At 37.7% G+C, this 23,626-nt stretch overlaps 1 long non-coding RNA gene across 1 annotated transcript; it reads left to right on the forward strand.

The window, feature by feature from the left end:
* Window positions 1–14,201: 14,201 nt before the first annotated feature.
* On the forward strand, window positions 14,202–18,641 carry LOC131511383 (uncharacterized). Its single transcript, XR_009261496.1, has 2 exons — window positions 14,202–14,466; window positions 17,494–18,641. It is a non-coding gene; the product is annotated as an uncharacterized LOC131511383 (long non-coding RNA).
* Window positions 18,642–23,626: the final 4,985 nt, after the last annotated feature.

Raw genomic sequence — 23,626 nt, forward strand, 5'->3', positions numbered from 1 at the left:
CTCAGAGAGATGAAATATTTGGCTTCAGGAGGCCTAATTGCAATAGATCCCAGTCTGCATCCACAGCTCAAGTTCTTTCTAGTTTGCTTGACAAATTAGAGTTCTGACAATGCAGAAGTGACCTGCCCTTTGTCTAATACTGTGTAAGCTCTGGATCTTATTTAAAGCAACTTTTAAATAAAATCTTTCTTGTAAAATTGTAAGGTAATTTGTAAAGAATGGTGAAAATCAGTTATACTGAGACTAGAAACCCACTATCCTTTCTGTTTTATTTGAGAGAATTATTATAATTAACTTTTGATCCTAATTTCACAAATTCAAACATATAAACAAAAAGGCTGCCCCCTGACAAATTTGATGAATATCCATTTATATTCTTCTTTAATTATTCCTATAGTATTCATATCTATGTATGAAATATATAGTAAAATTATGAAAAAATGTTTTTTGTCTTTGTTCATAATTTTTTTCCCAAAAACTGTATACCAATAAATTTCCTTGTCTCTTTCTGAAATGAATTTTTGCAAAGACAGGAAGTTCATTTTTATGGCCCATTTTTTAAGCTTGTTTTAAAATTATAACAGCAATGCATATACTCCTTACAAAAACAAAAATTCAATGGGACAGAATATAAAGTGAAAATATGACAGGCCCTTTTCGCCTTCCCCCTATTACCATCCTCCAAGGGTAACAACTGGTAACAGTTTCTTCTGTATGCTTTTAGAAAATTTTAATGCATAAACATGTTATAGGCATAAATATATATTCCTTATTTTTATAAATTGAGATCATTCTAGAAAGTATGATCTATATTCTGTATCTGTATAATTTTACTTAATGTATCTTGGATAGCTTTTTGTATCAGCTTATATAGCTTTTTACATTTCTTTTATCACCTATGTAATATGCATTGTACATATATGATATGTATAAAAATAACATGATGTATTTAACCACTGTCTCCTATTGGAGGACACTTATATTGTTTTCAATTTGGTTTTTTTTTTTTGCTATTAAAGTATTGCAGCAATAAATTCATTGTGTAGATACACGCTAAATCAAAAGATGTGTGCGTTTAAAAATTTTGTGAAATATTTCTAAATTGCTCTTCTTAAAGATTGCACCACTTTTGGGGTGCCTGGGTGGCTCAGTCAGTTAAGCGGCTGACTTTGGCTCAGGTCATGATCTCGTGGTCCATGAGTTCGAACCCCCCGTCAGGCTCTGTGCTGACAGCTCAGAGCCTGGAGCCTGTTTCAGATTCTGCGTCTCCTTCTCTCTGACCCTCCCCCGTTCATGCTCTGTCTCGCTCTGTCTCTCTCTGTCTCAAAAATAAATAAACGTTAAAAAAAAATTTTTTTTAAAAGATTGCACCACTTTGCAATCCCATAGTCAGTGTTCCAGAGTAGAATTCACTAAATATTTACTTAATATTTTTGTGGGTGAGCACCCACTTTTCCACATTCTTATCAATAATAACATTGTTGAATTTTTAGAATCCTTCTCTGATAGATGAAAAGTGATACATTATTACTTTAACTTGCATTTCTATAATTATGAGAGAATATGAACACTTATTTATTTACTGGTCACTTTATTTTATTTTCTAAAAGTTGCCTATTTGTGTCCTTTGTCCATATTATATTGTATGATTTATATTTTTCTAAATAATTTTATAAAGATTGTGTGTGTATTTATTAAATTGGCTCCTTTTCTAGCATTTATAGTGGAAAAATTTCTTCCCACTATCTTATTTTTTAACTTTAGTTTTTGTTTTTACAAGCATTTATTATTTAATTTAATTTAATTTAATTTAATTTATTTGTGTGTGTGTGTGTGTGTGTGTGTGTCCCCTCCCTCTCTGCCCCTCCTCTGCTCATGCTTTCTCTCTCTCTTTCAAAAATAAATAAACCTTAAAAAAAAAACCAAAGACTGAGAAAGGTATCTAGTGAAGGTCCAGAAGAAGTATAAGAGGGGAAGCCCCCAGGAAAATACCTCTCTTTCCTTTAGTTTCTCAGAGATGCCTTCTTTCCTACCTCTATGGCTCTGCAGGCAGGCCTGTAGGTGAAAATCAGCTCCAAGTCAGCATTACCCACCACTGTCACCATTTTCAGATGCACAACTCGTTTCTTTCTTTCTTTTTTTTTTTTTAAATAAGAGAAGCAAAGTCCTTTATCCCATAGGCCTCCAGGAAGGCCATCTTCAAGGAGGCAACACTCAGACTAGATAATTATCTGGCTTCCCCCACCCCGCCCCGCCCTGCCTGCCCATCCCAGGTAAGGAAAATTGGAGACAGAAAAATGGTGACTTGATATGAGTTTTTCAGAACCAGAAGTAAAATTTTGTTCATTCTCTCATCCATATTCTTCTGGGCATCACTGGGCCAATTTTCATTTGTAAAATGAACCAGCACAAATCAGCATTTTCATACGAAACTATTTTATAAAAGATTCTTGTAATACATTCTGGTATAGAAAAATCAAATGGTTAGAAATCAGCCCTCTGATTTGTTCCATTCTTTAAAAGTTATAATTAATTTAATATTTTAGCATTCAGAGGAAAGCTTTTCATTCCCCAATGTCATCTGATCATATATATAAAGCAAAAAGGAATCTCACTAGTGAAGTTTGGCTAGACCTAGCATTAGTTTGTTACAATAGGATAAGCTCTCCCTCTTTTAAAAATGGAAATAGTCTGTTCCTCCAATTCTTTCACATCCTCCCCTGTCCCCTTCTTTCCTATTTTTTTTTTTTGAACTCTGTGTATTAGACGCTATAAATATATCAACTTCCCTATTTCTCTGGGGTTCAGGATTTATGCAGTCTAGTCTTTCAACTTTATGCGATTTTTGAGATTCTATTTTACTCTTGTCCTCTGTGCACGTCCAAGTACGTCTATTTCTTAGCTAGCGATACCTACAAAATATGACTAGTTTCAGAACTATTTCCAACTTCTTTGCTTTGTCTTGTATTTCTATTGTGGCACTAATTACTAGCAATATGATTAATGCACTACATACTGGTGGCTTTGTTCCCTTTGTTTTTCTGATAATGCTAATTAATCCAATTTTGAAAAAAAAATTTAGTTCTGCTCGCACATGTCTGATTGCAGGTGCTTTTGAAATCACTTTTTCCCCCTTTGGTTTTAAATTAAAGCAAAGAGTAAGAGTAGACCAATTACTGATGTGGCTGAAAATGCTCTTACCAAAGTTGTTCATCAGGGAATGCATAGGACCAGTAGTGTCAGAAATGGCTCTGTAGTAAGAAAGTTTCCATGCACTAAAAAGTTATTTGCCCTTTACTCATTTCTTAGTGTGTGTGTCTATGGGGGCGGGGTGGGGTGTAGGAGTGTGTGGGGGGGTCATTACTTAGTTTTGAGTGGGACAGATTTTTGGAATTTTCAAGTGGAAGCGTGGGTGAGGATGGCTGCCCAAGATGTAGGCACAGATAAGATTTAAACCAGAGCCTATCTGTCCCTCTTATTGAAATGCATCGGTCTCCCTGCAGTTCTGTCTCACTGGGAGCTCATTGGGTTTAACCTTGGAAGGCTCAGTTTTAAACAAAGTAAGTAGTTGATACTCACTGTGTAGTTTGGTTTATGTTCACAGCCTTCATTTTCTTGAGCAGATCAGTAATACTCAATGGTATGCCTCCATTAAACTTCTTTTAGCACGTTTTAAGGGCTCTGCTAAGTTACACCATATATATTAAATTTTGAGTACTACCTAGTTTCCCAGATATTAAAGATGCAGTAATTTTTGTCCGGAGAAATGCTATTTTTAAAATCCATTTTATTTCTCCTCTTAAAAAAAACCGTATTTTTGAACTAATTTTGTATTTACTTTTTTATAGTAAATAGTGGGAAAAAATTCCCATTTCGGTATCATTGCATAAATAACTACATTATTATTCATGCTTTTTTGTTTAACTTACACAATGTATATTGTATATATAATCATAAAATTATAAAGGTAGCAGTTTATGATCAATACAGACTAGGAAAGATGACTTGATTTTTTGTTAGATTAATCATTTATAATATATATTTTTTATTTTTAGTTGTTAGGTGCAATTAACATATTTGATTAGTTTCAGATGTACAACACAGTGATGCAGCAATTATATACGTTATGAAATGCTCACCACAATAAGTGTATTATAGTATTATTGACTATATTCCCTATGCTGTACTTTTCATCCCAGTGGTTTGTTTGTTTTTTTTTTTTTAATTTTTTTTTTTCAACGTTTTTTTTTTTATTTATTTTTGCGACAGAGAGAGACAGAGCATGAACGGGGGAGGGGCAGAGAGAGAGGGAGATACAGAATCGGAAACAGGCTCCAGGCTCCGAGCCATCGGCCCAGAGCCTGATGCGGGGCTCGAACTCACGGACCGTGAGATCGTGACCTGGCTGAAGTCGGACGCTCAACCGACTGCGCCACCCAGGCGCCCCTGGTTTGTTTGTTTTATAACTGGAAGTTTATACATCTTAAACCCCTTCCCTTCACACACCCTGATCATCCACCTCCACCCCCATCCCCCACCCTCATCCCGGCCTTCGACAACCACCAGTTTGTTCTCCATATTTATGAGTCTGTTTCTCTTTTTCTCTCTTTTTAGTTGTTGTTATTGTTGTTTGTTTGATTGTTTTATTTTCCAGATTCCACACGTAAGTGAAATCATATTGTATTTGTCTTTCTTTTACATCTCATTTTGATCATGTATGTAGATCTAATCTATAGCTTGTGCTTTTTATAGAATGTCAAGGAGGGTTTTCAAAATGGCTCTGAGAATTGCAGCAGGATAGGTCACACCCCTCCCCACCTTTGTTTGTTTGTCTCTTTTCTTGCCTAAATAAAGTGACAGGAAATCTATTGAAAGGCTTTCATTCACTCAGCAGGGGTAGGTTAAAATTGCACACACTGCAAATAGTTAAATATTTCTGTTGAGGTTCAAGGTTGTGCTTTTAATTTTTAAAATTAACTTTGAAATTGAATTCATTTCAATAAAAGGCAGGAGACTTGAAGTCCCCACCCCCTACAAAATTGGATTAAAGTGTTAATTGTTTTATTTGAAATATCACTTTCCACTAATTAATTCATTTTGCCCTTGACTGAATTGATTGGAAACCCCAGAAGATCTTTAGGGGAAGAAAGACAGAGCTCTGTGCCTTGACCTTCCCTCACTCCCAATCACATCCGTATTTACTATATTAAAACATGAAGCTCTGTCATAAAACAAAAGATGGAGAAATTATGGAGGTCGAGGGAATAGTTTCCCCTTATGAAAAGCAGACTAATAGATTTTCTTTTTTAATAAAATGAAGTTTATGTTTTTGGATGGCTCTAAAGAAACTACAATCAGTCTAATCTAGACTTTTAATTTGTTTTCCAATCTTCCTTGGCTCATATTTTGGTGAATTATGTTGGTGGATTCCATGTCACTCAGTAGTGACCAAATAAATTCAACTGTTTATGGGATAACAATTTGGGGTTATACTGGTGGTGGTGGTTGTTATTGTTGTTGTTTTGTTTTATTTTATTATTATTATTTTTTTAAGTCAAGTAGAAAGATAAGTAGGCCCAGGTGAAATGCCCCTATTTTTTCTGTTTCCAATGTGTTAGGCTGAGGCAGCTTTTCTTACTACAAATTATAGTATACAACTGTTCTAATATCTGCCCTCTGTTTTGCATGAGACCTTTTTAACTGATTTTCCAAAAGTGGTTAAACACAGCAGGTGTTACACTTTTTTTTAAGGGTATAAATGAACTTCTGTTAGGTCAGTAAAATACCCTCGAAGCGTATTGAAAATCTCAGATGCTATCATGCCAGGGCTTAGAATATTTGGTAAGGTGTTGTGTATTTGTGTGGGTTTCTTTTTCACAGCTCATTTTAATTTTCATAATCTTTTATCAGGTCTTTGATTTTTGTTTAGGTCCTGACCACATGTAACAAATTAAATATGTTTCATAAAATAAGTCTTTGTTGTTAGCTCTAGTATTTATTTTCTAGGCATAATTGCTTATCTTCCTTTTTCTATAATTTATATATAATGACTAAAATCAATAAATATGCCATGTGATAATTAAATGTACTTACCCTGTGTTCTACAACAGTCTTTTGGTTACCTAGAGCAATATAATTGAGCATTTGGGCAATAACTTTATGTAGCATAAGTTCAGTACAATTTGTACTGCACACATAAGGAAAGGATACATTAAATAAATAACAGCTACTGTTTATTGAGCCCTTGCTATGCCAGGCACTCTGCCAAGGACTGTAAAAAATCCCTTTCACTTCATCTGTACATCAACCATCTGAGGGAGGTATTATTAGCATTCTGATTCTATAGATGAGGACACTGAGGTTCAGTGAGGTTAATTCAAGGTTACAATTGTTTATCAGATGCCAAAGCACCTGAGAACTGATTCTCTCTTTAATTCTGAAAGAAGGACACTATCTGGGATTCAAAAGTTATTTTGATTAGAAAGCAATTGCTTTCTTACCAATTCAGAGAGAAAAGCTTGTCTTAAAATCTCTATTAAATATACTTACAGAAATTTCCAGAAGATGAAAGTATGAGCAATGTAGTTTGTCTTCAGTTTGACTATAGGACCCTAGAATAGTCAAGAAATTCCACAGACTCAGTTAAAAACAAGGGGAAAGAAGGAAAGAAGGGAGGGAGGAGGGAAGGAGAAGGGGAGGAGAGAAAGAAAAGAACGATGAGAGGAAAGAAGGAAGAAAGAGAGAAAAAGAAAAGAAATCATCAAATTAACACCTGGTTGATCAGATTCTTCACTTTTTTTCAATTGCTTGAAGTGGCACTGTACAGATAACCCGAAATGGCTTAAGCACTTTGCAGCCACACAGAATCTTAGAGCTCAATATATTCAGTTGTTCAAAGAGAGAGGACTGGTTTTATTCGAAAGCCAGAACCATTTGAAACCATTTTTTGAGAGAGTTAAAACAAATGCAGTGAAATTATTGAAACATTTTTGTCTAAATGGAACTATATATCTAGTTGACTAAATTTTAAAACAGGCTTTGTTACTTTTTTTCATATACAGAGATAATCAAATTTGGTTCATAAAATGTGTTTCATAAAATAAGACATTGTATTAAACACAGAAAGTGGACATATATGCACATATACATATACATGCATATATACATAGAAAAACACCTCTTAAATTTTGTCTATTATTTGGTTTAAAATAATTTTATAATTATACCATGTAATTATTATACCATTGTACCTTACCATCAAGCAAGAACCCTTATTGCAAATAGTATATAGGAGAAAAGAAGAAAGATACTAACAATACTTTTTCCATAGTTGATCATCATCCCATTTTCTTACATGGTCATTCTCCAGCTTGTATTCAAGAATAGTTTCGTGAATGTTTTCTGTTTCTTTTTTCATTATATACAATACTTATTATTTTAAAAAGTGGAAATTGTCATGTAAAAGTTAGCCTTCTTTTTTTTAATATCATCTTCACTGGTGCAAAAATATATTCATAAAATAGTGGCCAATCTTTCATGTTGGCAATCAACACTAATAATATTAGAAGTGATAAGAAACTGCAACCTAAAAATAATTTATTAAAATATTGTACATACAAAAAACTTTCATTAATATTTTAATAGAATATTTAATATAAGGCAATATAATATTTATATATGTATATAATGTATATTACATATATATGTAATTTTTTAATTGATTTTCCTTTGCTAGTTACTGTATTCTTGAATCACGTTCCTTGAATCACTTGAATAAGTGTTTGAGAAATACAAAATAACTTTGTCTTAGTAAAATTAGTCACCAAAGGAAAGGAAAATACAATAGATTTTCAACTATTTAGTCTACTCATATTTCCCATTAGAGTTGGAATCATGACCTGACTATACTTGCCTACATCATTTATTTCTCTCCTATCTCAAGGACTGGTATGCATGTAAAAGTATGCTGCCACCCACATGATCAATTATGATGCCTCTACAGAAACTTATACTTATTTATGAGAATTTATAACAGGGAGAATGTTTATCATATTATATTAAGGCAAAAAACAGCAGGGTACAAAATTGCGTATTCAATATGATTACAACTATATGAAAGAAAAATAGGAAAAAATATCAGAAGGTAATACACTAACATAGTAACAGTAATTATTTTGGGTGACAGAATTATAGGTATTTTTTCTTCTCCTTTTTCTATATTCTCCAATTTTGTATATACCAAATGTAAATTCTTGTTTTTTTAATGTTTATTTATTTTAAGAGACAGAGAGCATGCGTGGGGAGGAGCAGAGAGAGAGGGAGAGAGAGAATCCCAAGCAGGCTCCGTTCTATCAGTGCAGAGCCTGCCACAGGGCCCAACTCACGAACCGTGAGATCATGACCTGAGTGAAAATCAGGGGTCCGGTGCTTAACTGACTGAGCCACCCAGGCTCCCCTAAATTATTTTCATAATATAAAAAGCTTCATGTAAAAGGACTAGTGTGAGTTTGACTCCTATTATCAAATAATGTTTAAAATCATTCCTTCATCTTGCTGAAGTTATTTTTATTTTACATGTAGACATGAAAATTCTGAGTCTGTGTCAGTAAAGAAGACTGAACCCTAGTTGGTAGGTGTGCTGGTGAGAAGGATGATTAGGGTATCAATACAACTGATGGATGGGAAGAAAAATAAAGAAGATGGGGGAATGGTTAGAATAACCAGATAATAGGAATAATGGAACATGGATTATTGTTAGTTTTTAAAGATTTAATTTTTAAGTAATCTTTATACTCAACGTGGGGTTCGAACTCACAACCTGGAGATCAAGAGTCTCATCGTCCACCAACTGAGCCATGCAGGTGCTTTGCAACATTGATTATTTTAATATTAGGGTACTATTGACTGATTTCTTGTTCAGATCCCACTGAATTTTATTGATCATTATTAGTAACTGGCTTAGGACCTTTTTTCCCATATCCTACCAAATGAAAATATGTTTCCCTCCTAAAACAAGAGTCTTAAAGAATGGAATTAAAAAGTAAAACAAAAACAGTGGTGACTAAGCTACCTAACTGCGTTGTTGTTGTTTTGCCAGTATTTATGGGAAAATACAGGCTGCAGAAAAAAGTCACTGACTTGCAACCTTCAGCAACTTATTTTTTCTCATCAGTAAAATGAAGATAAACAATATGTATTTTACAATGTGAACTACCTTGAGAAATGGCCTCCAAAATCAGGTATGCTCATCCTAGCAGGTATGGAAGAAGCAAACAGTGGTGCATTTTCATTATATGTGTGTGTGTGTGTGTGTGTGTGTGTGTTATGCATTACAGTTTTACACAAATATATTAATTTATATACATTTCTGCTGACCTCAATGCTGGATGCATGGATGGCTTGTCCTATATATCAGAGGACCATAGGGCTCACATACCTCAGAAGGGATCTTGAGGGAGGGACCACATCCCAGAGAGCTGGCCAGGCATCCTCATCCATTAGGTTTGCTTTCAGCATATTGTAAAGCAATAGTTTTTATATGTTCAACTAAAGGGCGTTGTGGATTACATTATCTTGTGTTAACTGCAGGATACATTATCTTGTGTTAACTGCAAGATCCCTCACAAAATGGACTAATGGGTTTGGAAGATCCCTACAATGAAACCATATATTGAAATTGATATTAATAGTATGAATAAAAATGAGCAAAAAATGGCCAAGCTGACACTTCTCCTTCCCCTAGTATGAACTCATTAGTAGCCACATCAAGCTAAAAAAAATGACAATATGTTTAATCCTTGACATCATTAATAACAAGTATAAAAATAAAGTGAACTTAGAGCCAGGCTTTTGATTCAGAAACTGATAAGTCAAAATTTTCACAGAACATGACACATTTAATTATATTGGTCTCATTAAAATATTATTATATTTTTGCTAAGGACAAAATAATTTTGTGCCTTTAAGAACTACAATAATTATTTAAAATAATGTTTGTTTCATATTCATCTGATTCTTTTAAAATTTCTGTTTTTGTGCATATTTCATAATGTATATAATACGGTAGTGAAATAAACGCATATATTAGGGCAATATGAATATTTTGAGGGTGTATGTTCTAAACTATGATACTTTGGGGGCATGTGATCAAAAAAAGTTGGGCAACCATTTGTTTCAGAGATTAGATATAAAAATACATATGAAGTCCCAGGAACAATTCTGTTCACCAGCAGTTGTCAGTCTAATATACCAAGTGGCTTATGTTCAGATGACTGTCGGTGAGGACTGAGATATATTTTTAATTCATTTCAATGTATAGCAGGTCTTTATGAACAATCCCATTCTTGATGGATATTTATATCACAACCAAAGGCACCTGAGGAGTTACCCAGTAATCCATGGGCTAACCCCGCTTTTCATCCTTATAGGGAAAATGGAAGAAGACTTAGCAACTTAATGGCTTTGACACTGATGATCATCCATTTCTGACTTCTGCACAGCAAAACTTACCTAGGTTAATGATAGCAATCTAATTTTCAGGATCCAAAGAGTTAGATAAAATAAAATATAAATATAACATACCTTGCTTAGATAAGCCAAATAGGTTCCAACTCAGAGAAGTTTGGATTTTGGCAATGAAAAAGTTTAAGTATATATGGCAATCTGAGTAAAATGTTTTTTCTCAGAATGACTTCAAAGCATTATTTACTGATCCTACATCTTCTCAGGTTGAGTATTGAAAGTTAGGTGGGGGAAGAATTAATAGTTATTTTGTCCTACAGTTTTGGGTGGTTGGTCTCAATACAGGATTAGAGAAGTTAGCTTAATATTCACATTTGACATAAGAGTTTCCACAGACTTCTCATAGGACCCTTTCATTCAGTATTCTATTACTTGATGAACACGGATTGTTGTGAAGCTGGGGGAGGCTAGAGAATGTTCAGGAGCCACATTTTGACTTAGTTCTTGAAATGTTATCTCACTTGAACTTTGTATTTGTTGAATATTCACATTTGTAACTTGTCAAGAAAATCGGCAACCCAGTTTGTTTCTTCTCTAGCCACTCCCTATTTTTTCTCAACATAGTACATTTAAAAGGAAGTTACTAAAAAACAACAGGTAAAAAACAGAAAAATGCCTTCTTGGAAAATTATTTGTCTCTTACCCTTATTCTTGAGGGGCCAAATTATAGACAGAGAGTGAGGGGAAAACTGGAGAATGTTTCCTTCAGCTCTTCTTGCTTTCCTTTTTCCTGGACTCTCCTCTCTGTCTCCTGGAATGTTGAAGGAAGGTCTTTGGCCCATACATAGTTTACTCATTCAAATTCCATACGCATTCAGCAGTGCAACTAGAAGAATGTCTATTTCGTTGGTGGTTTGGGAAGCCAACGTAATTTGATCGCTAAAATTATGGAAGGCGATATTTAAAACAAATAAAATGCCGGAAGATTAGGACCTAGAGCAAAGCAGCAGTGAAGAGATTTGAAAAGATTTCTTCTCACAGTTTTTTGAGACATGTGTATTCAAAATCATAGTTCACCCATTGTTTCTAAACACGGCACAGTCAGATGCAGCCCCTCTCCCCGTCCAAAATCCTTTGCTGCCCTGTGACTAAATTCAGCCCTGCTACTTTTCCATTTCTGATTTCCTAGCCCTGTGAGAACATCCAGCCATTTAAGGGAGTGTCACTCAAGCTTATCCTTTTAATCGGAGCCCTTAGAAGAAATGCCAGTTTGTTTTTGGAGACAGTTAATCTGACGGAAGTAAATTCAAGTTTTGGCAAAGATCTGTGGTAAGATAGAGTGAAAAGCTGCCAAACAGTATTATTAGAAGAAGAAAAAAAGGCACGACCTCCCCAAGTCAAATGCCAAGCACACCTACATCAGTTTCAATCAAGCTGTAGAAAAATAAGATATTTTTAGATGTATTAAGCCTTAGTGCTTCTTTGCCCCAAGGGCTGTTTTATTACTGCAGAAAGAGCTAGTAATCACTTTTCCCTGAGGTTCTTATAATTTAATATGAAATGAACTTTTAGAAAACTATACTTTAAAATAGTTATTCCTCTGCGTCACCTCACTGACCCTGTATGCTTCTGTTGGGTCTCACTTTGCTTCATGGCAAGACCCCTCCATGTGACTCCCTAGACATCCATCCAGGTCTGCAGATGCACCTCCAAACTTGGGTTCCATAAACCCCATTTTGCAGGTTGAATTATAGTTATACTGCCGAGATGATGGCTAACCAGATCCAGAATGAACTTGTGGCTTCCCAGTACAGAGCTGAGGAGCAAACCAGAGCCTGATGGTCAAGGGTACTCATGGATGGGGGGACCTGGGTAGTTTAGTCGGTTAAGTGTCCAAATCTTGGTTTCGTGTCAGGTCATGATCTCATTGTCATGGGTTCAAGCTCCGTGTAGGGCTCTGCACTGTCAGTGGGATTGTCTTTCTCCCTGTCTCTCTGCCCCTCCCTATCTCATGCTGTCTCTCTTTCAAAATAAATAATAAATAAACCTTAAAAAATTGTTTTTTTTTAAAAGGTTACTCATGGATGGGATCTTGGAGATGATCTAGTCTAATATTCTCTTCTTACAGATGAGAAGATTGAGGGTCAAGGTGACTGTGATGGGCCCAAGTCATACAGGCAATTAAGTGTTAAGTATGAAGCAAGGGTTAAACTCAGATCCAGACAGCAGGGTTTTTCAATTCACCGCTCTAGGTTTTTTTAGAACTCACACCAAAAAATAGTCTAAAGACAGTAAAGTCCTTCTTCCTCCTCTTATTCATCCACTGACAGGTCACAGGACTCCTCTTATGCCATCCTGTGATTTGTGATTTATCACTCCCTGGAATACCATGGAGAATGCTGCCATAAACATTCCTTTACAGAATTTACTCTGTATCATGGGATGAAGGTGCAGAAGGAAGTTCTTAATAATACCCCTCCCCAAAGGAGGTAGAGTGGGAACATAGGTGATTGGATTCTCTTAATCCCATATTAAAAATGAATCCACCAAAGGGAGCTGGGTATGCTCACATCAGCTCCCCTGCTTGCCAGGAACTATAATTGGAACCACATAAAACTATCCATATTCAACTACTTTTTGACCTACAAAAACAGCCATCTCATATAGTTCAACCTAATTTTATCAGACAGCAGCCACGTGCCAGGAACTCTGCCCAGTGCCAATCAGTGAGTCAATCCTTCAAATGGACTGAGAGTTTAATGTTTTGGTTCCTTCCTGACACTAAGGAAATGTGGGCCCCAAGAGGGAATGCGATTTACCTAAAGGCCATAGAACCGGAAAGTGAGGACACAGGATTTGGCCAACTTGATCTTGCTCCATATTCCCTGTTCTTTTTTTTTTTTTTTAATTTTCTTTATTTGACGTTTATTTATTTTTGAGACATAGAGAGACAGAGCATGAACGGGGGAGGGTCAGAGAGAGAGGGAGACACAGAATCTGAAACAGGCTCCGGGCTCCGAGCTGTCAGCACAGAGCCCGATGCGGGGCTCGAGCTCACGGGCTGTGAGATCATGACCCGAGCCGAAGTCGGTCCCCCAACCGACTGAGCCACCCAGGCGCCCCTATATTCCCTGTTCTTTCATGTTACCTCCAGGGGAGGAAAAGGACGGTATCCTTGCCATTCACTTCTCCCTTGCTCTCTACCACCTCTGCCCTCAGTCCTCTCTTTTCTGGGCACCAGATACTAATGATGTGCAGGATTCTGGCACAATGGTGCCAGATGCCACAATGGCACAATGGTGCCACAATGATGCATGGTGCATTGCCCTCCTCTCCCTAACCATGCACCATGCATCAAGCCATCACTGGGAGCCCCTTTTCCTTCTGCCCCATCACTCTCCTGTATTTACCTTTTCAGCCCTTAGATCCAGTTTGGCCCTGTCAGCCCATTTGTGCATTTCTCGCCTCCACCCCCACCCCCACCCCCACCTAGAGAGTGGCCCTGCTACACCCTAAGCATCACTCATTCCCAGGAGGTGTTTTAAAACCCTTGCCCCACCAATCAGGGCTGCAATGGAGCTTCAAGGACCCTTCCAGTCAAGGTCCTGGGCACAAGAAGACAGTATAGCCTGGCCCAGGAGTTCCTAACTAAAGAGAATTCAGGAGGCTTGTAAACTTGAATGGAAACAGCACATTTTTTTAAAATGTTTGTTTATTTTTTAGAGAGAGCGTGCCGACGGTGGAGGGGCAGAGAGAGAGAGAGGGACAGAGGATCCGAAGAGGGTTCTGAGCTGACTGCAGTGAGACCGATGTGGGGTCCAAACACACCAAATGTGAGATCATGACCTGAGCCGAAGCCAGATGCTCATCCGACTGAGCCACCCAGGTGCCCCTGGAAACAACACATTTTAATTTCCACTAACTTTTAACTGAAGTGTAGCATTTTCTTCTGTTTTGAATGGAACAACAGTGGCATTCGTGGTACCTATGACTTGGCGAAATCAGGTGAAGTCACAGATATTTTCATATCTCATCACAGTTATTGTTCTTATCTCAAAATGTTGTTTACACTTATCATGATTTCTAAATCATGACCTGCCACCAGCTCTTATCCTTTAATCCATTGGCAAGGAAGCCCATATCTTACTACATAAAATTTTGCTTTTTAATATTTTAAAATATTTTTAAATTTTAACACAATTGGTCTTTGAAACCTACATATTTTATAATATACATTTAAAGGCATTTTTTCTGGGAAAGGCGTCCATGGGCTTCCCCAGATGGCCAAAGGGGTTCATGGCACACATAGTTAAGAGCCCTGTATCTGGATCTGGACTCCACCCCGACCCAGCTGTGTACTTAGGAAATGTTTCCTCACTTTTCCGAGCCTCAGTTTCTCCAATCTGTAAAGGAGGGATGGAAACCTACCTGCTAGGTTTATTGTGAGAATCAGATGTGATCATCCATGTAAGACAAAGAGCACAGTGCCCAGCCCAGAGTGAGGGCTCACTAGTGCTACTGCTCATTATTATTAGGAGGCCTTCCCCCCCGCCCCCGGGCATGTCACCTGCCTCACATGGTCCTCCGTTGTTTAGAGCTGGCCCAGAGGAGTGTTTGTGATCAGTTTTCACCCCTAACACCCAGGGTCCTCAGGTCCTTCCAGGAACCCACAAGCCTCTTGGATTGTTGCCCTCCAGGTAGCAAGAGGTGCATCATTTATTTGTCCCCCTTCCAAGCCACTGGTCACCAATAAGCAAGAACTGCCTGATTTCCATGGGGGTCATTGCTTTTTCCAAAGAGGGAGTTTTCACTGTGGACCCAGAGTGAGACTTCAGCTCTGCTAACAGTCACATCATGTCCTAGTTCAACTGCTACTCTAGGTGAGTCCCGTAGCCTTCTGCACCTTTTGTGGAAACAGCCAGGTAACCGTTGCCTTGTCCTCAACACCCAGCTATTGTGCAGAACCAATGAGAGAAGGAAAGGCCCTTTGAAACTGTAAAGTGGGATCTGTTTGTCATGAGCCTTCTCCATGCCTTGGCACATATTTTCTCTTCCACCAGGAGTGCCTTTCCTACCATATTTCCTGACCTGACTTCAGCGGTGCCTCCTCCGGCAATATGCCCTCATTATACCATCTGGAAGATGTAACTGACCCTTCTCTTCCTGCTATCTTCATCCATATCAGTGTTTCAGTGCTCTTTGCTTTCTACTTTACAGCTATAGATCTCACCTTCCCTGCTAACTAAGCATTCTGAGGGCAGGACTACTGTTTAGTTTTACTTTGTATAAATAAAGCTCATAGTATTTTAGGCCCTTACCTAAATAAACCAAAAACTCATTAAAAAAACATTTTTCAAGATGCTGAAGACAATTCCTTCCCTCGTAGGGCTTAATGGGGAGAAAATAAATAAAAACACGGGACAGCTCAAGTGCGCAAGCATTATCCAAACACCATACTCTTTGAGCTGCAAGGAAGAATCGAGCAGTGGATTCTCATTAGGCTGGGAATGGGGGTATGATAGATCATGGAAGTCTTCCTTGAGGAGGTGAGTATTGCTGAGGGATAAGTAAATGCCAAATGGATGACCTGAATAAAGCAGGAAGGATTGGTGAAGTACTAAACATAGAGAATGACATAAAGAGAAGACTAGGACAGAGAGCTCATCCATTTGTTTCTTCACTTCCTTCTCTCATTAGATTCTTCCTCTTTAGTGAAGGTCTGTTCTGTGCCGGGCATAATACTAGGCACTGGATAAACACAGGTAATGGAGGTTGACAGAATATTGTGAGAATGGTTGAGATAGTAAGGGTATAGTTGTGTCTCTAATCCATAGCAAGGACATCATTGATGTGGGAATCCTGGCTCCTGGAAACCTGGCAAATGCCCTTCTTAGAAGGGGATCTTCCTGAGCAGACCATATGTCTTTACCACTGGTAAATGGTCACATGTGGCATTGTCAGACCTTTCATCTCTTGGTTACTCCCAGACTAAAGGGGGATTAGAGAGGTAAGTGGTCACTGCAGCTCTTAGCCTTGGACACAGCACCTACAGTAGGCAGCATTAGGCTTCTCCAAAGAAGGCAAGGCTCTTTCTTATAAACTACCTTTTGTTCTTTAATTATCCATTTTTTTTGCAGACCAAAGTTCTGTGTTCTAGCTGTTTTAACTATGCACCACTTTCTGTTTATCATCTCAGTTAAAATGCTTAATAACCATGGGAGATGGGTATTTTTCCCCATATTTTACCACTGAAGGAATAAAACCAAGAAGTTAACAACTTTCCTAAGGTCACAGAGCTTGTTAAGTGATGAAGCTAGATTTCAGTTGAAAAGCTAGTGGTCTTTGCTTTTTTTTTCTTTAAAACCGTGTCTGTGGATTAGATGAATTAACATTGTTAAAACCATACTATCCAAAGTAACATAAAGATTCAATGCGATCCTTAGCAAAATACCAAGGGCATTTTTCACAGAACTAGAACAAATAATCCTAAAATTTGTATGGAATCCCCAAATACCCCATATAGCCAAAGCAATCTTGAAAAAGACCAAAGCTGGAGGTGTTACGCTCCTGGATTTCAAACTATGCTACAAAGCTGTAGCAATCAAAACAGCATGGTACTGAGGTGAAAACAGACACATTGATCAATGGAACAGAATAGAGAGTCCAGAAATAAACCCACACTTATATGGTCAAATTAATCTACAACACAGGAGGCAAGAATATTCAATGGGGGAAAAGACAGTCTCTTCAACAAATGGTGTTGGGAAAACTGGACAGCAACATGAAAAAGAATGAAACTGGATCATTTTCTTACACCATATGCAAAGGGGATTAAAGACTTAAATGTTAAGACCTGAACCCCTAAAGCTCTTAGAAGAAAACATAGGCATAAGTTCTTAAAAGGTCTAAATTTAAATTCTAGTTAGTTAACATGCAATGCAATATTGGCCTCAGGAGTAAAATTCAGTGATTCAGGCAATAAGCTCTTTGACATCTGTCTAAGGGATATTTTTTTTGGATCTTCCTCCTCAGGCAAGGGCAACAAAAGCAAAAATGAACAATCAGCACTACATCAAACTGAAAAGCTTCTGCACGGGGAGGAAAACCATCAACAAAATGACAAGGTAACCTACTGAATGGGAGAAGATATTCATGAATGATATATCCAATAAGAGGGTAACATCCAAAATATATGAAGAATTCATATAACTCAATAGCAAACAAAAAATCTGATCAAAGTATCAGCAGAGGATCTGAATAGACATTTTTCAGAGAAGACATAAAAGTAATGCAAAAAGGTGCTCAACATCACTCACCATCAGGGAAATGCAATTCAAAGCCACAATGAGATATCACCTCACACCTGTCAGAATGGCTATTATCAAAAAAATAAGAAACAGCAAATGTTGGTGATGATGTGAAGGAAAGGGAGCCCTCATGCACTTTTGGTGGGAATGTAAATTGGTGCACTACTGGTATTAAGTTACAAAAAACTGTGTTAAAATAAAAAATACAACCACCATGTGATCCAGCAATTTCACCTCCAGATAACACAAACTAAAACGCTAATTTGAAACGATATCTGTGCCTTTATGGTCATTGCAGCATTATTTACAGTAGCCAGGATATAGAAGTGACCTAAATGTCCCTCAATAGATGAATCTTCCTCTAAAGAAGATGTGGTATATTTATACGCATAATGGAATATTACTCAGCCATAAGAAAGAATGAAATCTTGCCACTTGCAACAAGCCACTTGAACCTAGAGAACATCATGTTATGTGAAGTAAGTCAGACTGATAAAGACAGATACCATATGATTTTACTTCTATTTGGAATCTGAAAAACAAAACAAATGAACAAACAAAACTAAACAGAAACGGCCTCATAGATACAGAGAAAAAACTGATGGTTGCCAGAAAGGGGGGATGGATGGAATGGGGGAAGAGGGTTAAGAGTAACAAATATTCCAGTTCTAAAATAAGTAAGACAGAGAGATAAAATGTACAGCACAGGGAGTAGAGTCAATAATATTGTAACAGCTCTGTATGGTGATTAGGCTTATGGTGGTGAGCAGAGCATCATGTATATAAATATTAAATCACTATGTTGTACACCTGAAACTAACATGGTATTGTATGTAAATTATTTTTAATAAAAAATAAACCACATAGTTCTATGTGCTTTTTCACATCACACTCCTTTCGGGAAACTTTCCGAGCTCATAGAGGTGCGTTGGAGACATACTTCCCATGTACATCTTTGTCATACTCAGAGAAAATGCTCCAAAACTGAAGAAGGAAAGTGCTGATCAAGTCTGTGCTGGGAACCGTAGCATGAACCTCATGTTTCAGAATGGATTCTTTAGAATTCAAAAGGACTAATAATAAATATGATGTGGCCATTATTTTTGGTGAGCAATTAGAATAGCATTATCTTGACAGAATTGAATTCCCATTAATGGAAGCAGGGAGAGTACTTCAGAATTTGGCACATCTTCGCTTTCGTGTTTGAAGTAGGCATTGGAAACAATGTTCTCCTGAAAACTTCAAAAGCCCCCTTATTGTCAGAAATTTGTTCATGGATATATGTAGCTATTCTTTGGCACTTTTCTGTAGAATGCTTTAATATTCAATTTCAGAGCATCCATTCACTTGCACATTTTAAAAATTAATTTAAGTTGGTGCAAAGAACCACTTGAAATCCACAGGGCTTGTGGCTTGGCTCACTGAGTTACAAATTTGCCCGTATTGCTTTTCAAAAGGATGTGTTTGTCGGGCCGCATATGTGTGTGTGGAGAGAGGATGTGGTGGATGTGGGTCTGTGTGTGCATACACTCACACACTTTTGCATTCCTGTGTACACGTGCTGTGGAGTTAACTTCAAAAGTTAATGAAAAGTCTTATTCATTGAACAAAGATTACCTAGCGTACCTCCTGTGCGTCTCTTTCAGACGACTGTAGGGGATTCAAACAATTGTCAGATTCGGTCTAGTAAGAGGAAAGAAGCCAGAGAAAAATGAAATGCTAAAGACCCAACTGAAAAGTGCTCCTAGTTACTCTAGGGCAAATGAGCAGTCAGGGTTAGGGTTAGAAAAACGATAGTCCTCATGGCCTCACACAAGAGGCCATGCCTGCAGTTGCCAGTAATAACTATCTGACGAACTCTCATCACGTGTCAGACACCTTATAGGCGTTATCTCTGGTTCACATCCTGTTTCTGAGATGAGAAAACAGACTTTAAGAGACTGACCCAAGGATACACAGCAGCCAAAGGTAAAGGCAGATCCAAACCCAGTTCTGCAGGCTGCAAAGTCCTCACACTTCTCACTCCACCTGCTGCTTCTCTTCTGTGCTCACTTGTGCTCCGTGAGGAGAAGGTGGGCTTTCCTGCAATGGGACAAAGCCAAGCCTCCTTGCCAGTGCTGTACTGCCCCTTCCGCCAGTCCGAAGTGAGACAGGGCCCCGCACACAGTGCCACACACAAGACAGAGCAAGGTGGGCAGTCTGGGATGGTGTTAATGGTACTACAAAAATTTCAGACTGACCCAGGGGAGCATTGCAGAGCCTACTTGTCTATCAGGAACTTTGCCTTGTGCAGGCAGGCTTGGCAGGTACTAGGCACTCCCTCTGCCTTGGACCTTCCAAGCAAGTGTTTCTCAGTCCCGGGAGAGACTCAGGCTCAATGCAAAGTAAAATAAAATGCCCCTTCACAGGACGTTTGGGCTCTGATGGTGAACCAGAGGCCTGTACACCAAAAGGTGGCTCTCCTATACCCCACGGGTACACACGTCATAGTATGTGATTCATGGTATAGTGTATGTTGATGTACATATATGTTTTAGGGAGGCGAGTGTTTGGCATCAGAAGAAGACAGAAAACACTTCTAGTAAATATTTAGGAGTAGAATTTATTATTTCTTAGAATAGAATTTATTATTTCTATTATTAAAATCAGATATATGTTAATTTTTCATTGCTGCAATACTTGCTTAAGTGCCTTTATTTTAGCTTATTTATTTACTTTTGAGACAGAGAGAGAGAGAGAGAGCACATGCACGAGCAGGGGAGGGGCAGAGAGAGAGAGGGAAAGAGAATTCCAAGCAGGCTCTGCACTGTCCATGCAAAGACTGATGCGGACTCCATCTCACAAATGGAGATCATGACCTGAGCAGAGATCAAGAGTCAGTTGCTTAATCAGCTGAGCCACCCAAGTGTCCCAGTCCTTTTTTTTTCTTAATCATGCATACACCGCTTCCTTTTTTTTTTTTTTTTTTTTATCTTTTTAGAAGGGGAGATGACTTTTGAAGAGAAATATTATTGGTGTCCTTCATGTTAAATTCTAAGGCCCTATGGTCTCAGAAAATTTAAGGGTCAGTAACCTAATATAATACTTCACATCATAAGGCGAAAACATTTAAGCATTTGCTTAAGGTGTCTAGTCAGGAAGTGGCAGGACCCCCTGACTGCTACAATGCTGGCTGTGCAGCATAATGGCCATGAGGGAAAGAACCAAGAAATGGAGTCTTTCCTCCTCCTCCTCTACCTTTTCCTCCGCCTTGTCCTCTTTTCCCTCCTCCTCCTCCTCCCCCTTCCCCTTGTTCCTCCTCATCCTCATTCTTACACTCCAAGTAAAGTGAAACACTAGGACTTTTTCTTCTTTTTTAATACAACTTTTATTTTAGAGTAGCTTTAGATTTACAGAAAAGCTGTGAAGATAGTACAGAGAGTTCCCATATGCTCTGTACCCGATTTCCCCTGTTATTAACATCTTACATTGTATGCTACAGTTGTCACAATTAGTGATGTCATTATGAGCTGAAGTCCATCCTTTATGGGGATTTCCATTGTTTTGTCCTTTTTCTCTTCCAGGAAACTTGGATAGTTTCTCAAGACTTCCTTGTATTTGAAGACCTTGAGGGTTTTGAGCATATTTTGAAGACAGCTTAGATATTTTATAGATTGTTCCTCAAGAGATATCTGTCTGATGTTTTTCTCATAATTAGACTGTAGTTATGGATTTTGGGGGGGAAGACCACATAAGTAAAGCAACGTTATCTTCCTATAATGAGTCTTTTTTTTTTTTAATGTAAGTTAACTACCTGGCACATAGCAGGCACTCAATAAAGCACAGATTCTTCTTCTTTTTCCATTCCTCAGGCCAGTTTAGCAACCAAGAAATAATCTGTATATGAAGCATGTTTACCATGTTCCAGTTCCTCTCTTCTAGGAAAGGTATGATCTAGATGGAAAACAGGCTTGAGAATAAAGAGAAAATTTGGATTTTTGCCAACCATATTTGGAGACAGCCCCCTGGGTACAATTGGTCCCTGTGCTTTGCCCTTCTGGGACCGCTCTCATCATGTCCTGTGCCCCAGAAAGGTGATCTCTATAGGACAACAGACAGATTCTTTGCTGCTTAGATTCATGTGGGGTTTAGTCAATGGGGCATCAGCAGGAGTTAAGCAAGCAAGAAAGTAACCTTGTATATTATCCTTTATTTATCCATTTTGATTGGCTGTCACTTTCTTGCCAGGATAGTGACATATAGTTTTATATATAGAGAGAGTTAATTATATATATTTATATAAAATTTATATATGTATATATAAATTTGTACACAGAAAAGAATCAAAAGGGCTTATGACAGGTCATGTGACCAAGTAGCAGCTACTGAATCATGACCTAATAGTGTGGTGTCACATGTTTAGAGAATGAATACAGTATCAGACACATTTATGCTACTGCTCTCCATCTATCTAATGCTCTTTAGAATGATCTTTGCAAGTTTTATTTTATTTTATTTTATTTTATTTTATTTTAGAGAGAGAGAGATCATGGTAGGGAGGGGAGGGGCAGAGGGAGAAGAAGAAAGAGAATCTTAAGGAGTCTCCATGTTCAGCATGGAGTCTGGCTCAAGGCTTAGTCTCAGAACTGTGATATCATAACCTGAGTCAAAATCAAGAGTCAGATGCCACTTAACTGACTGAGCCACCCAGACGCCTCTACAAGTGTGTTTTAATGATGTTGCCACTATACAAAATGTGTTTGGAACTTTAGAACCTCCATTTGAAAATTATCTTTAGAGACAGTTTAACTAATAACCTCCTTACCAAACTTGATTCCTCCTCTCTTCGCCAACCTGCTTCTGAATTTCTTTTGACTGTTTCCAAAACTCAAATCTGAGGTTAGAGTAAATGTTTTACTGGTAATATTTGAACAACCAGCCATAGGCTTAGAGGAAAATTAAAAAAAAATTTTTTTGAGAGAAAGATGTAGATTTGTTGAACCATGGCAACATTTGGAATAACCTAGAGTATACATAGGTGACAACTCTGGAGTGGGCAGGATCCATTTGGATATAAAGATTCTTCAGTGTTTGTTTAAAAACCTGTCATTAGACCATAATAGCACAGTTTTGCAATGCAGGTTCTGGAGGCTGATTGGCTGGTTTTATTTTTATTTTTCATTTTTTATTTTTTAAACTTTTATATTCCGGTTATCATACAGTGTAATATTAGTTTCAGCTGTATAATATGGTGATTCAACACTTCCATACATCACCCTGTGCTCATCACAAGTGCCCTCCTTCATCTCCATTACCTATTTCACCCATCCCCCCACCCACCTCCCTCTGGCTACCATCAGTTTGTTCTCTAGAGTTAAGAGTCTTTTTCATGGTTTGCCTCTCTGTCTCTTTTTTGTCTCTTTGCTCATTTGTTTTGTTTCTTAAATTCCACATATGAGTGAAATCATGTGTTATTTGCGTTTCTCTGAATGACATATTTCACTTAACATAATACTCTTACTCCAACCATTTCACTACAAACGCCAAGATTTCATACTTTAAATGGCTGAGTAATATTCCTATATATACATGTGTATATGTATAGAAATGTTACTACATCTTTAAGATTAGGGTTTGGGTTGGGGTTAGGGTTAGGGAAAGGGTAAGGGGCAGGACTAGGGTCAGGGTGAGGATATGTGCCTTGTGTACTGCAGTTCAGAGAGCTCTACAGAGGGTTAGGCTTAAGATTAGGGTTAGAATTAGCATTAGGGGTTAGGTGTTTCAGGTTTATGATTTAGGGTTACAGTTAATGTTAGGGTTGGAGTATGTGCCTGGTATCCTATAGTTCAGGTACCTCTCCAGAAGATAAAACCCAGATT

The sequence above is a fragment of the Neofelis nebulosa genome, chromosome 5 (assembly GCF_028018385.1).
Source record: "Neofelis nebulosa isolate mNeoNeb1 chromosome 5, mNeoNeb1.pri, whole genome shotgun sequence".
Lineage (NCBI taxonomy): Eukaryota > Metazoa > Chordata > Mammalia > Carnivora > Felidae > Neofelis > Neofelis nebulosa.